The sequence below is a fragment of the Pleurodeles waltl genome, chromosome 4_1, assembly GCF_031143425.1.
Source record: "Pleurodeles waltl isolate 20211129_DDA chromosome 4_1, aPleWal1.hap1.20221129, whole genome shotgun sequence".
Lineage (NCBI taxonomy): Eukaryota > Metazoa > Chordata > Amphibia > Caudata > Salamandridae > Pleurodeles > Pleurodeles waltl.
Window position 1 is genome coordinate 961,930,679 of NC_090442.1, and position 14,113 is coordinate 961,944,791.

The window sequence follows — 14,113 nt, forward strand, 5'->3', positions numbered from 1 at the left end:
ATGGAATTGTCACGCCAATACCATTCTGGTATTGGGGGGACAATCCCATGCATCCCTGGCTCTCCTGGGCAGCCCAGTCCCAGGAAGGCAGAACAAAGGATTTCCTCAGAGAGAAGGTGTTACACCCTCTCCCTTTGGAAATAGGTGTGAAGGGCCTGAGAGGAGAAGCCTCCCCTGGCCTCTGGAAATGCTTTGAAGGGCACAGATAGTGTCCTCCTTGCATAAGCCTGTCTAGACCGGTTCAGGGATCCCCCCAGCCCTGCTCTGGTGTGCAACTGGACAAAGGAAAGGGCAGTGACCACTCCCTTGACCAGGACCTCCCAAGGGGAGGTGCCCAGAGCTCCTCCAGTGTGTCCCAGACCTCTGCCATCTTGGATGCAGAGTTGTGAAGGCACAATGGACACCTCTGAGTGGCCAGTGCCAGCAGGTGATGTCAGAGACCCCTCCTGATAGGTGCTTACCTTTCTCAGTAGCCAATCCTCCTCCGAGGGCTATTTAGGGTCTCTCCTGTGGGTATCTCACCAGATAACGAATGCAAGAGCTGACCAGAGTTCCTCTGCACTTCCCTCTTCAACTTCTGCCAAGGATCGACGCTGACTGCTTCAGGACGCCTGAAAAACTGCAACAAAGTAGCAAGAAGACTGCCAGCAACATTGTAGCGCCTCATCCTGCCGGCTTTCTTGACTGTTTCCTGGGGGTGCATGCTCTGAGGCCTGTCTGCCTTCACCCTGCACTGGAAGCCAAGAAGAAATCTCCCGTGGGTCGACGGAATCTTCCACCTGCCAACGCAGGCACCAAACGTCTGCATCACCGGTCTTCTGGGTCCCCTCTCATCTCGACGAGCGTGGTCCTTGGAACACAGGAGCTGGATCCAAGAGTCCCTGGCAGTCCAGTGGCCCTTCTGTCAAAATTTGGTAGAGGTAGGTCCTTGCCTCCCCACGCCAGACAGTAACCCTGTGCACTGCCTGAACTGTAGCTGCTCGGGCTTCTGTGCTCTTTTGAAAGACTTCCTTCATGCACAGCCTAGCCCAGGTCCCCAGCACTCTGCCCTGCATTGCCCAACTCACTCAGTTGGACTCCGACTTCGTGGGATTCCCTTTTGTTGTGCTGAGTTGACCGTCATGCTCAGTTCTTCGGAACGCCTGTTCAGGTGCTTCTGCGGGTGCTGCCTGCTTCTGCATGGGCTCTCTGTATTGCTGAGCGCCCCCTCTGTCTCCTCCTCCAAGGGGCGACCTCCTGGTCCTTCCTGGGCCTTTGCAGCACCCAAAACCTTCAACCGCAACTCTTGCAGCTAGCAGGGCTTGTTTGCGGTCTTTCTGTGTGGAGATAACTCTGCATCCTCCAGCACGCCGTGGGACATCTTCTGACCAAAGGAGAAGTTCCTGGCACCTTCCGTTGTTGCAGAATCTTTGGCTTCTTCCACCCAGAGGCAGCCCTTTTGCACCTTCATCCAGGGTTTAGTGGGCTCCTGCCCCCCTGGACACTTGCTTGACTCTTGGACTTGGTCCCCTTCCTTTGCAGGTCCTCATGTCCAGGAATTCGTCTTCAGTGCTTTGCAGTCAGTTGTTGTCCTTGCAGAATCCCCATTCTTGACTTTACTTTCTTTCTGGGGTAGTAGGGTAACTTTACTCCTACTTTTCAGGGTCTTGGGGTTGGGTATCTTGGACACCCTTAGTGTTTTCCTACACTCCCAGCGACCCTGTACACACTACACTAGACCTGGGGTCCATTCGCAGTTCGCATTCCACTTTTGGAGTATGTGGTTTGTGTTGCCCCAGGCCTATTTTCCCCTTATTGCATTCTATTGTGTTCTACAGTGTTTGCACTACTTTTCAAACTGTTTACTTACCTGATTTTGGTTGTGTGTGTATATTTTGTGTATATTACTTACCTCCTAAGGGAGTATATCCTCTGAGATACTTTTGACATATTGTCACTAAAATAAAGTACCTTTATTTTTAGTAACTCTGAGTATTGTGTTTTCTTTTGATATAGTGCTAAATGATATAAGTGGTATAGTAGGAGCTTTGCATGTCTCCTAGTTCAGCCTACGCTGCTCTGCTATAGCTACCTCTATCAGCCTATGCTGCCAGAACACCTCTAATCTACTAATAAGGGATAACTGAACCTGGCACAAGGTGTAAGTACCACAAGGTACCCACTATAAGCCAGGCCAGCCTCCTACACATACAGGCATGCAGTTTGGTGAGAAATGTAATGCACTTTTGTGCAGTATTTTTTTAAACCTTGACCAGTGGGAAAAGAGACTGGTATACAGACCTGCTCTCATTTTCAGGAATGCAGTGGACACCGCCTAATTACGCAATCGAACAGTATTAAAAAAATAGAAAAAAAACAGAGTCAAGTTGGGCTGCTTGACCGTGACTGTATACCTCTGCAAAGGTGGCACTCTCTAAATGAGGTCACTTTAAGGAACAGAGCAGCGATGTGAATTTTAATGATAGTATACTGTTGGGTGAGAGAGTAACATGCACTAAAATGGGGGAGGCAGAGGAACAAAGGGAGTCAGATGGAGAACACACGCACCGATTAAGTGCTTTAACAAATAATCAGCTTATCTGCTGGTGCAAGCTAAAATGGGTGCGGGAGAGGGTCAGTGACATGGGGGGGGCAGTAACGCGAAAAATATTTTGTTTACTTAATCCTTACAACAGCAGACCTTGAGCAGCAGAAGACTAGACCGGGACAAAGGTCTGCTGTCATTTTCAGAAATGCAGTGGACACGTCGCCAAATTGTGAAAGCAACTGTGGATTCGAGGTAAGGCTTCCTGGAGTTGGGTTGCGCATTGCGCTTTACCACAAACACAGACATGTGTCTTCAATTTCACCGGCTGCGAGCAGGACAGCGTGTTTCTATCGTACAGCGCTTCCTATCTGGCCCCGCCTGCTCGCACCTCTTTATTTATTCTCCTCGCTACGTCACCTTGGGTTTAAACCACTACCCGAGGTGGGACGAGGGGAAACCAGGCCAGGAGGGTGAAAACCCCTCTCTGTCAGATTACCTTGGTAATGGTCGCGCACCAGTTCACGTCACTGGTCGCGACATTACAGTCCTCCAAAAAATAAAACAACAACACAAAACTCAGGATACATTCAGTTCGGTCACACCCAAAGTCGGGCCCTCACTCGATTTTGACCTGCCACGGATTAAGCTAAAAAGTCTTGGAGGTTGACAGACAGCAGAGGGCTGCGCCTTAGACTATACCTCTTATGGAGAGATCGATCTGGGATTCTGGTCTCTGATGACTCAAGCACAGAGAGCAGAGAGCAGGCAGTCAGAGATGATGGAGGAGTAAGTACTTGGTCCATGACATCCTCAGCTGTGTTGGGGACACTGTCATCAGTGGAGGGATTAGACGTTCTGTCCGCTGGTGAGATGATATTTGACATTGGCCCAGACGACGGAGCTGAGGAATGAAACCGCTTCAACACCGACCATTTCGGGTGAGCTCCTCAGATCCTCTACTAGCGACCACTAGGGTGCCTTTGGCGCCGCACAATTGTCCAAGGATGAGGGTCAAATGGCAACCTGAACTTGCTGCCCGGTTTCCTGTCCTTCACAAGCGCCCTGTCCCCTACTCGGAAATCTGACACTTTGGCACCACGGTGACAGCTCACTCGATCATTCGTAATCCTTCGCCTTTCAGAGGTCTGGTCATCATTGATGGAATTGGGTGTCCAGTCTGGGCGGTGTGGAATGGAGTCTTGCACTACTCGCCCCATAGAAAGGTGAGCAGGGGCACGCTTTGTCGTTGCATGGGGGGTCAGACGATAGTTTCGTAGGAACGAGTAGATAGCCAATTCAGGTGACTGATGAGATGCACTGGCCATTCTGACAACCTTGTTGAGGATACTCATGAACCTCTCCACTTCGCCATTGGCTTGTGGCCAGCAAGGTGTTATCTTCTTGTGGACGATTTCCAGGGACGTCAGGTATGCTGCCACCTCTCAACCTTGGAATGGTGGTCCATTGTCTGTTTGCACTTCCTTAATGAGGCCATGAGTGGCTAGAATCTTTTCTATTTTGAGGATCACCTCAGTGGCTGTTAAGGACTGGAGGATCTCCACCTCGGAAAATTGAGACTAGCATGTGCCGGCCATCTGGCAAACTACTGAAATCCAGACTCACTATCTCCCACAGTTGACTTGGTCCCCGTTCGGTTGTGATGGGGGATAGAGGACTGGGACTCCCTGCTGCTTGGCACCACTCACACTACCGGATCATGGTTTCCACCTTCTCATCCATCATGGGAAACCACACTTTAGCCCTCAGTCTGTTTTTTGTATTTACCATGCCTTGGTGACCCACATAGGCTAACTGAACAGCCTGATCTATGAGGCTGGAAGGGACAACAAGACGTTGGCCACAGAAGAGGCATCCGTCACGGCCTGCAGTAAGTTCTTCTCAAACATTGTGTGAGCGCCTCATGATGCGCCTGGATTGCTTCGTGAGTTGGGACCACTGTCATTTGAGAACATGCCACTGGCCACACTGGACTGCTGCAAGCGCTTTCTTGACACACTAGTCCTGTTCTGTAGCTTGACAGAGCTCTTCATTCGATATGGGTCGAGGGCGAGATCATTCTGCCACATATCTAACATACTCGTCTGCTTCCTGCGCCTCTCTCTCTTCTTCTTCAGTGGCTAATCAGGGGTGGCATGAGAGGTAATCTGCTGAATTGTTGGATCAATACTCTATTTGACAGTTGTACTCTTGGAATTGGAGCACCCACTTCTCAATTCAAGGAGATGGGTTAGATGCCGTCCCATGACAAAGGTGAAGCAAAAGCTTGTGATCTGTAAGCACTGTGAATGGATGTCCGTACAGGTGGAAGTGCCTACATCCCCAATTTATTGCAATGACTTCCTTTTCTATCTGTGAGTACCTCTGCTCAGCTGGGGTGAGAGACCGACTGGCGTAGGCCACTGGAGACCAGTCCACTTGATTTGTCTTTTGCAGTAGAACTGCACCTAGTCCCTTTGGGCCCACACTACAGCTTTGGAGGTGTCCTTGGAAGGGTCGAAGTACCTTATATGGTGTCTGCAGACAGAGCGTCCTTGGTGTTTTGAAATACCGCGTCTTGGGTGGGCTACCACTCCCACAGTGTTGCTGATTTGGTGAGGTCTCGTAGCGGTTGTGTTAGGAGAGTGAGTCCTTTTATGAAATGGCCACAGTAGTTTACCATGCCTAGGAAGCTGCAAATTTCCAATACTGTTGTCAGGGGAGGTGCATCTTTTATGTCTTGGACAATGGCCAGATCGGGAGCAACTCCTTCAGATAAAAAAACATAACCTAAAAAGTGCAGCTTTCTCTTGGGAAACTCACATTTGTTGTGATGGAGTGTCAAACCCGATTCCTGGATCATCTGGAGCACCTTCCTTAGGCGATTCTGCTGTTCTGACAGGGTGCGAGTCTGCACGAGGATGTTGTCACTGACATTTAGAACCCCAGGGAGGTCAGCCTGCAGTTTGTGGATGGTGTTTTGGAATACCTCAGCAGTGTTAGAGTTTCCAAAATTGAGCCAGTGATAGCAACGGAGAACTACATGTGTTGAAAACGTTGTTATGTAGTGGGATTCCTTGGTGAGAACTAGCTGGTGTTATCCAGATTTCAAGTCTAGCTTTGAGAACCAGCAGGCTCTGCTGATTTTGCCAATCAGATCATCTATGGTTGGGGTGAGGTTCCGTTCTCTCTTGATGGCTTCATTGGGTAGCCTCATGTCGACACAAATCCTCACCTCCCCTGGCTGCTTGGGCTTCCTGGCAACCACGATCGGGGGTACCTATGGCGTTGGACCAGTGACCTTTTCAATTATGCCGGCTGCTTCAAGGTTGTCTAGTTCTTTTTCAACCTGTGGTTGTTGAAGCAGATATGCTAATTAAGAAAATTATTAATGAAAGTGGTTACTAATGTGAAAACACATAGAGAAATTAATCGTAGAAAATTAATGTGCATATTTGAAAAATGTGCCCTCGGAGTATTATCACCATGTGTACTAAACAACTGAAAATGAGAAAAACAATAAAAATATATGAGAAAAATGTAGTAATATGTTATAATGAGACGTATAACCTCTGTTTTGTGTATTAAGTTAGCTAAACTGGAGGCCTATTTCCACTGGGCCTTGCACACTCTGAACATGGAGAAACCGTACGCCTTGCAAAGGACTGGAAATCATGAACTGCAGCCTTGAACCGCTCGAAGTTCAAGTTATTTAGCTAGAACATTCTGCAATGTACCGACGGGCAGGAGATGATGAAGACAATTTGATATAATTACGTATAGAGCAGGCTAAATGTACTTTCCCAGGACTTGAACAATAGAGGCACTGACTGAAGAGCTATATGAAACAATGTTGATACCTAAAGGACCGGATGATGAGGGCATCGCAAGAAGAACCAATCCGTTTCGAGTAATTTGAAGTTTAATAAAATTAGTAGATTCAGTAAACCAAAACTATAGGTTAAAGTCATATCTGTTCACTGACTGAACAATTAGCAATTAGGGGGATGGACTGGGAGACCCTAATAAAAAGGCATGACAAGAAGTGAGGAATCAGAACTGCCGGAAAGAAAATTGATGACGTCAAGAGACGCTGTTTGAGGTGCTGATATTGGGCTCATACTCTGTGAGCCAGATCCGTAGCTGACTATCTGATGACCTGACGATGAAGACTGGCTTGTTGCTGATCCATCCTGGATAGGTAGCTATAATAATGTGACTGATGATTTTGTGCTTTTTCTTCTAGGTACCAACTGTGATGTTATAGAGATTCACACTTAAGTAGATTTTTCCAAATTAATGTTTTCTCTAAATTGTTTTTCGCATGAAGACCCCCATGCTAATGCTAATCTTGGTTAGGTAGGCTGTTAGGGGTGACATTGACGGTGACAAATGACTGACAAACTAAATTGCTGAATTACATTATTAGTGCTGACATAAGCTTATCTGGTGCTTTGTCGCATATGTTTTCTTTAAGGGATAATGGCCCTCATTATAACATTGGCGGTAAATCCCATTTACCGCCGTGCAGAAGACCGCCAACACACCACTGCGGCCACGGAATTCCGCCACAGCTATTATGACCCACAGTTCGCAATCTGCCAAAATCTAGACACCCACACAAGTCCGTCACACCAAAGGTCAGTGATAAACTGGCAAAAACAAAACCTCCACCGTCACGCCAACAGAAATACACCCACACTATCACGACCCACAAATCCATGCGGTGGTCTTTCAACCGCGGTATTCCATTGGCGGTACCCACCGCCGCGCTCAAAATACACACACATCTCCAAAACACAGCCACATTGGACAATTCAAAATACATACACCTGATACACACACACACACCACTCCCACACACCCAATACAATATAAAACACACACCCACATCACCCACAAACCCTTACGACAACAATTCACGAACGAAAGCCAGAGAGAGACAGCACCAGCAAGAACGCTAGCATCCACAGGCACACAACACCATCACCCCAAGAACTTCCACGCACCTCACACAACACACCACTACATATCAGCACACTTGTCACCACACACTCCACCCCACTCATCACCTACACCACCACATGGCACGGCAAAGACACCCCAGGTTCTCGGAGGAGGAGCTTAGGGTCATGGTGGAGGAAATCGTCCGGGTAGAGCCACAGCTATTCGGATCACAGGTGCAACACACTTCCATTGCTAGGAAGATGGAGCTATGGCGAAGAATAGTGGACAGGGTCAACGCAGTGGGACAACACCCAAGAAATCGGGAGGACATCAGGAAGAGGTGGAATGACCTACGGGGGAAGGTGCGTTCCGTGGTCTCAAGACACCACCTGGCGGTTCAGCGGACCCCCACCTCCTCCCCAACAACTAACAACATGGGAGGAGCAGGTCTTGGCGATTCTGCATCCTGACGGCCTCGCAGGAGTAGGTGGAGGAATGGACTCAGGTAACACAAATCTTAACTATTACATCCCCCACCCTACCTGCATGCCAGCACATACCCCCACCCTCACCCTCAGCACTCCTACTCCTCACAAATGTCCCAACATCACAAACCACACATCCCAACACCAAGCCCTGCATGCAACAACAAAGCATGGACAACCATCACTAAAGCATGGCCACTGCACATATCCAAACACCCCCTAAACCATCACGACACAAGCCCCCACACAGGAATTCAAGCACTGGGGTACAAGGTCACCCACCCATTGCACACCATGCCACACACAGATGTAATAACCATCCTTTTATACCCCTGCAGGACCCCTACCCAACATCACTGTACAGGAGGGTCCACGCATGTCTACACCACCAACAGAAGAGGTCCACAGTGATGACAGCACCTCTGTCCAACTGGATCTAGATGACCAGCCCGGCCCATCGGGGACCTCGGGACAGTCGGTTCCCCTGACACAGTCACAGGCCACTACAGAGCTTCCCCCCTCTGGAAACACCAGCACAGCACCCACCCAGCGGGCCCATACCTCCGTCCCCAGGACACGTCAATCAGCTGTGTGTCCACCACTACAGGGAACCCAGGCTAACCCACCACCCCAACAACAAGAGGGACCTGGGGGCAGTGGTAATGGGCACACGGTCCAGGGGACGGAGGCCCAGGAACACAGGGGAACTGGGAGGGCTGCTGTGCGACAGGGAGCGGACAGGCCAAGGGAACCCACTCTCCATGAGGCCCTCTCCTCCATCATGGGAGCCTACCACCACTCCCAGGAGACTATGGCAACAGTACTGGCCAAGTTTCAGAAAAACCAGCGCCTGCAGGAGGAACAGTATATGGGCTTCATGGAGGAACTCAGAACCATCAACTCCACCCAGGGCACCATCGTAGGGGTGCTGAAGGAACTCGTGAACACCAGGAGGGACACTTTGGCACAACAAGGGGCCCCTGACACTAGCCTGGACAATGAACTGCCCACCACCTCCGCCGGCGCTAGTGGACAGGACGCCCCGCCACAGGACCACCACACCAGCACCCCATCCCCTGCAGAGGGAGAACCACCTCGCAAACGGTCCCTGAGGTCCAGGAACAAGACAGAGAATGATGCCAAGACCCCCGCCAAGAAATGAGACCACCCTGATTGTCATCCTACTGTCCCACTTTGTCACCCTGTCCATATTTAAACTGCCCCAGCTCCACTTCCTATGCCCCTTTGGACAATGCACCTGTGAGACTAATAGACGGGACTCTGCCATGGACATTCCTCCACCATCACCCCTCACCATTTTACTACCCCCTCCAATATTGAGCACTTAAATAAACACATTTAAAGCACAAAACAATCTGGAGTCTGTCTGTGATTTCGAAATAGTGTATTAGCAATTACAGTGGCAAAATGTTAATTCAAATGTAATGTCAACATACCTATGTCACACAGCTCTAGTCCATGAGGAATCAAAGCAGATGTCACACAGTAGGACCCACATCTGTGAAATCGTAAGGGAAAGTGACAACTCAGTGACCATACACTAGGTGAAAATGACAGACAGTAGAGAGGCAGTAGTCTTTAAGTACATGTAGTAGGCAGGTCTGTACTCTTACCTGTGTCTCACTGGAAATATTTCTGGATCACTGAGTCCCTGTTGTTCATGTCTTCTTCCTCTGCTACCTCGTCTTCAATGTCCACAGGCTCCACAGCTGCCACAAAACCGCCACCTGGAGCATCTTCCTGCAGAAAAGGCACCTGTTGTCGCAAAGCCAAGTTGTGTAGCATACAGCATGCCACGATGATCTGGCACACCTTCTTTGGTGAGTAGAATAGGGCTCCACCTGTCATATGGAGGCACCGGAACCTGGCCTTCAAGAGGCCGAAGGTCCACCCGATCACCCTCCTAGTTCACCCATGGGCCTCATTGTAGCGTTCCTCTGCCCTTGTCCTGGGATTCCTCATTGGGGTCAGTAATCATGAGAGGTTGGGGTAACCAGAGTCACCTGCAAATGGCGAGGGACAACTGTTAGACACACACTAACCTGGAGGGATATCCCCAGACCCAGACAACCATTCCCACTGACTAGCTTCCAGGTGCTCACCTAATAGCCACACACAGTGCCTCTGGAGTTGACCCATCACATAAGGGATGCTGCTATTACGCAGGATGTAGGCGTCATGCACTGAGCCAGGGAACATGGCATTCACATGGGAGATGTACTGGTCTGCCAAACATACGATCTGTACATTCATCGAATGATAACTCTTCTGGTTTCTGTACACCTGTTCACTCCTGTGGGGGGGACCAAAGCCACATGGGTCCCATCAATGACACCTATGATGTTGGGGATATGTCCCAGGGCATAGAAATCACCTTTCACTGTAGGCAAATCCTCCACCTGAGGGAAAACGATGTAGCTCCGCATGTGTTTCAGAAGGGCAGACAACACTCTGGACAACACGTTGGAAAACATAGGCTGGGACATCCCTGATGCTATGGCCACTGTTGTTTGAAATGACCCACTTGCAAGGAAATGGAGCACTTACAGCACCTGCACTTGAGGGGGGATTCATGTGGGATGGCGGATAGCTGACATCAGGTCTGGGTCCAACTGGGTACACAGTTCCTGGATTGTGACACGGTCAAGCCTGTATGTTATAATCACATGTCTTTCCACCATTGTCGACAGGTCCACCAACGGTAGGTACACCGGAGGATGCCGCCATCTCCTCACATGTCCCAGCGGACGGTGCCTATGAAGGACAACAGCGAGCTCAGATTCAAACATCTTAGAGGTACGTACCCACAGCTTACACAGAACATCATTCATACTCAAAAAGTGGCCTGTATGTGTGTTGAGTCTAGGCCTAGGTATGTGTGACTCAGTTGAAAATGAAGCCATGTGGGCCCCTGAAATGACGGCTGCCTGACCTCTAAAGTGGGACAATGGGATGTGAGGTAATTGCGCTGGTGTTGTACACCATCGCGGTAGGCGTTCGAAGACCGCAGCGCAATGCTGTATTGGTTAACATTGGGCCCTATGGGTCCCAGGAGCCAATGACGATGTACGGCGGTGGTGACGGTACGCACCACCGCGGATGTGACTGCCATTTTCTATCTGTCCAATCACTCGATACCTGATCTTCGACAGGAGAGGACCTACACTGCAAGTGCTGCTGTGACCTCGGTCTGGAAGAGACAATGGCTCGAGGGTCTGGGGAAAGGGCCCCTGTCTTCACATCGGAGGAGTTGGAGAAACTCGTGGACGGGATCCTCCACCAGTACACGCTACTCTACGGTCCTCCAGAAAAACAGGCAAGTACACTGGGAGCATGATGTATGGGCTATGCCTGTGTGGAGAGGGCTGGATGTAAGAACGAAGGGGGGAGAGTGCGGCGTGCATGAAACGACGGTGAATGCATGTGCCACATGGCAAGGGTAAGGATGGGGGCCAATCACTTTGACAGTGCAGTTGGTAATAACTTTCTCTTCTCCCTGTACAATTCATGTAGGTCAGCGCCCACCAGAAAAAACATATTTGGTGTGCCATAGCCAAAAACGTCCGGACCCTGGGGGTCTACCACAGACGGAGCACCCACTGCCGGAAAAGATGGGAGGACATTCGCCGCTGGAGCAAGAAGACGGCGGAGGCTCAGCTGGGGATGGCCTCCCAACGTGGGAGGGGTGCCCATCGCACCATGACCCCCCTGATGTTCAGGATCCTGCAGGTGGCCTACCCGGAGTTGGATGGGCGCTTGAGGGCATCACAGCAGCCACAAGGGGGTGACTACACTCTCATTCTGCTGACTTTGCCCGCAGTGGAGGGGTCTGGGTGGGGGAGGTGGGCTGTGCGTTTCCCTAGGCCAGGGCCAGTTCCGTGGGCAAGTTCCCTCCGTTAGGCAGCCCATGTGGCATACCACCCCACCTCTGTAGAGTGCCAAGTACACCTAGTCATGCCCCTGTGTCATCTATGTGTGCAGATGTCGTCCATAGCCTTGTAGGCCATTTCCCAGGGATTGAAGAGTGAACCCCAAGTGCGCGGCGTAGTGCAGGGGGTTTCTGTGTCTGTCGTGTCCGCCAACGGTAGCGGTAATGCATGCACTCAACATGTTTTTCATCTGTGATCCCCCCCTTTTTGTGGTCTCCCTGTTCTTGTGTGCATTAGCATCATCAGGTGGAGGAGCAGTGGCACCGGAGCACAAAGGGGCTGCATCCCACATGGCCATGGAGGGCCACACTACGGACTCGGAGTTCACCAGTGGGACGGAGGGTGAGGAGAGCTCCACTGTGGGGACAGGAGCTGAGACCAGTGACACAGACTCGTCCTCTGATGGGAGCTCCCTTGTGGTGGCGGCAACATCTGTGCCACCCCCATCTACAGGTAGCGCCGCCACCCCCCTTCCAGCAATGCCCTCCCAGCAGCCCCTCAGTCTTCGCCCCGTGCCCGCTCACCCGGGAGGGTGGGCATCACCTTCGCCCCAGGCACAACAGGCCCTGCTCCTGTCACCCCTGCTGCCCTGAGTGAGGAGGCCATTGACCTCCTCAGGTCCCTCACTGTTGGGCAGTCTACCATTTTGAATGCCATCCAGGGTGTAGAAAGGCAGTTGCAACAAACCAATGCATTTCTGGAGGGCATTCATTCTGGTCAGGCGGCCCTTCACCGAGCTTTTCAGACTCTGGCCTCAGCACTGATGGCACCAATTGTCCCTGTGTCTAACCTCCCCTGTACCTCAGCCTATCCCAAGCACACCTACAGACCAGCATGCACACACGTCAACACACAAGGGAAGCTCAGGCAAACATAAGCACCACACATCCCACAGGCACTCACACAAGCATCACACACATGCAGACACACCAACATCCACTGCCTCCACTGTGTCTCCCTCCTCCTCATCTCCCTCCTCCCTCCCTGTCTCATCTACCATCACACCTGCATGCACTACCTCTACAGCCACTACGTCCCTCTCCAGCACACCCACCACCACACCCCGCTCACGTGCAGTCACCACCCCCACTACCATTCACACGTCCCCTGTGTCCTCTCCCACTGTGTCTGTGATGCCCCCTCCCAAGATGCACAAATGCAGGCACACACCCACCCAACAGCCATCCACCTCACGACAGCCTCCAGCGCATACAACTTCACCCAAAGTGAGCAAACGAACACCTCCTACAACAACCACCTCTTCCCCCACTCCCAAGCCCCCTCTAGCTACACATCCCAGTGTGTCAAAAATACTTTTCCTGTTCAACCTTGACCTCTTTCCAACACCTCCCCCACCCCATCCGTCTCCTAGGTCCCGAACTAGCACCTCACGGGACCAGTGGTGCCTGTAGTCACCGGAATCTGGAGTGCACTGGCCACCAGGGCAGCCAGTGTGGCACGGAGCCACAGCACAGATAGTCCCCCTCCTGTGAAGCATCAGAAGTTGGCCAGTGCCCGGCGGGAGAGGGGGAAGACTCCAGCCACCAGAGCCGCTCCCAGGGGTACAGGTGGGAGTGTGGAGTCAGCTGCGACACCTTCTAAGGTGGGGAAGGAGCACAAGAAACTCAGCAAGTCTGGGAAGAGCAGCATGGCGGAGAAGACCGCCATCATCCCCCCTGCCCAGGAGGCCAGCACCAGCCCAGCTGCCCAGGAGGCCACCGCAAGCACAAGCCAAGCTGCCCAGGAGGCCACCGCCAGCACAAGCCCAGCTGCCCAGGAGGCCACCGCCAGCACAAGCTCAGCTGCCCAGGAGGCCACCGGCAGCACAAGCCCCGCTGGGCCATGAAGGACCGCCAGCACAAGCCCCGCTGGGCCAAAAGCACCGCTGAACAGGGCACCATCGCCTAAAGCACCGCTGAACAGGGCACCGCCGCCTCAAGCACCGCTGAACAGGGCACAGGGCACCGCCTTCTCAAGCACCGCTGAACAGGGCACTGCCGTCTCAAGCACCGCTGAACAGGGCACCGTCATCTCAAGCACTGCTGGCCCATGAGCGGCAAGGGCACTGACGCTACTGGGTCCGTCACGGGGTGAATGAAGCACTCTGGACACCATGCCCCCTCCAGAACCAGTGGAGACTGTCATCCACTACCTTTGTCCTTAGCAGGATGAAGCACTCTGGGCACCATGCCCCCTCCAGAACCAGT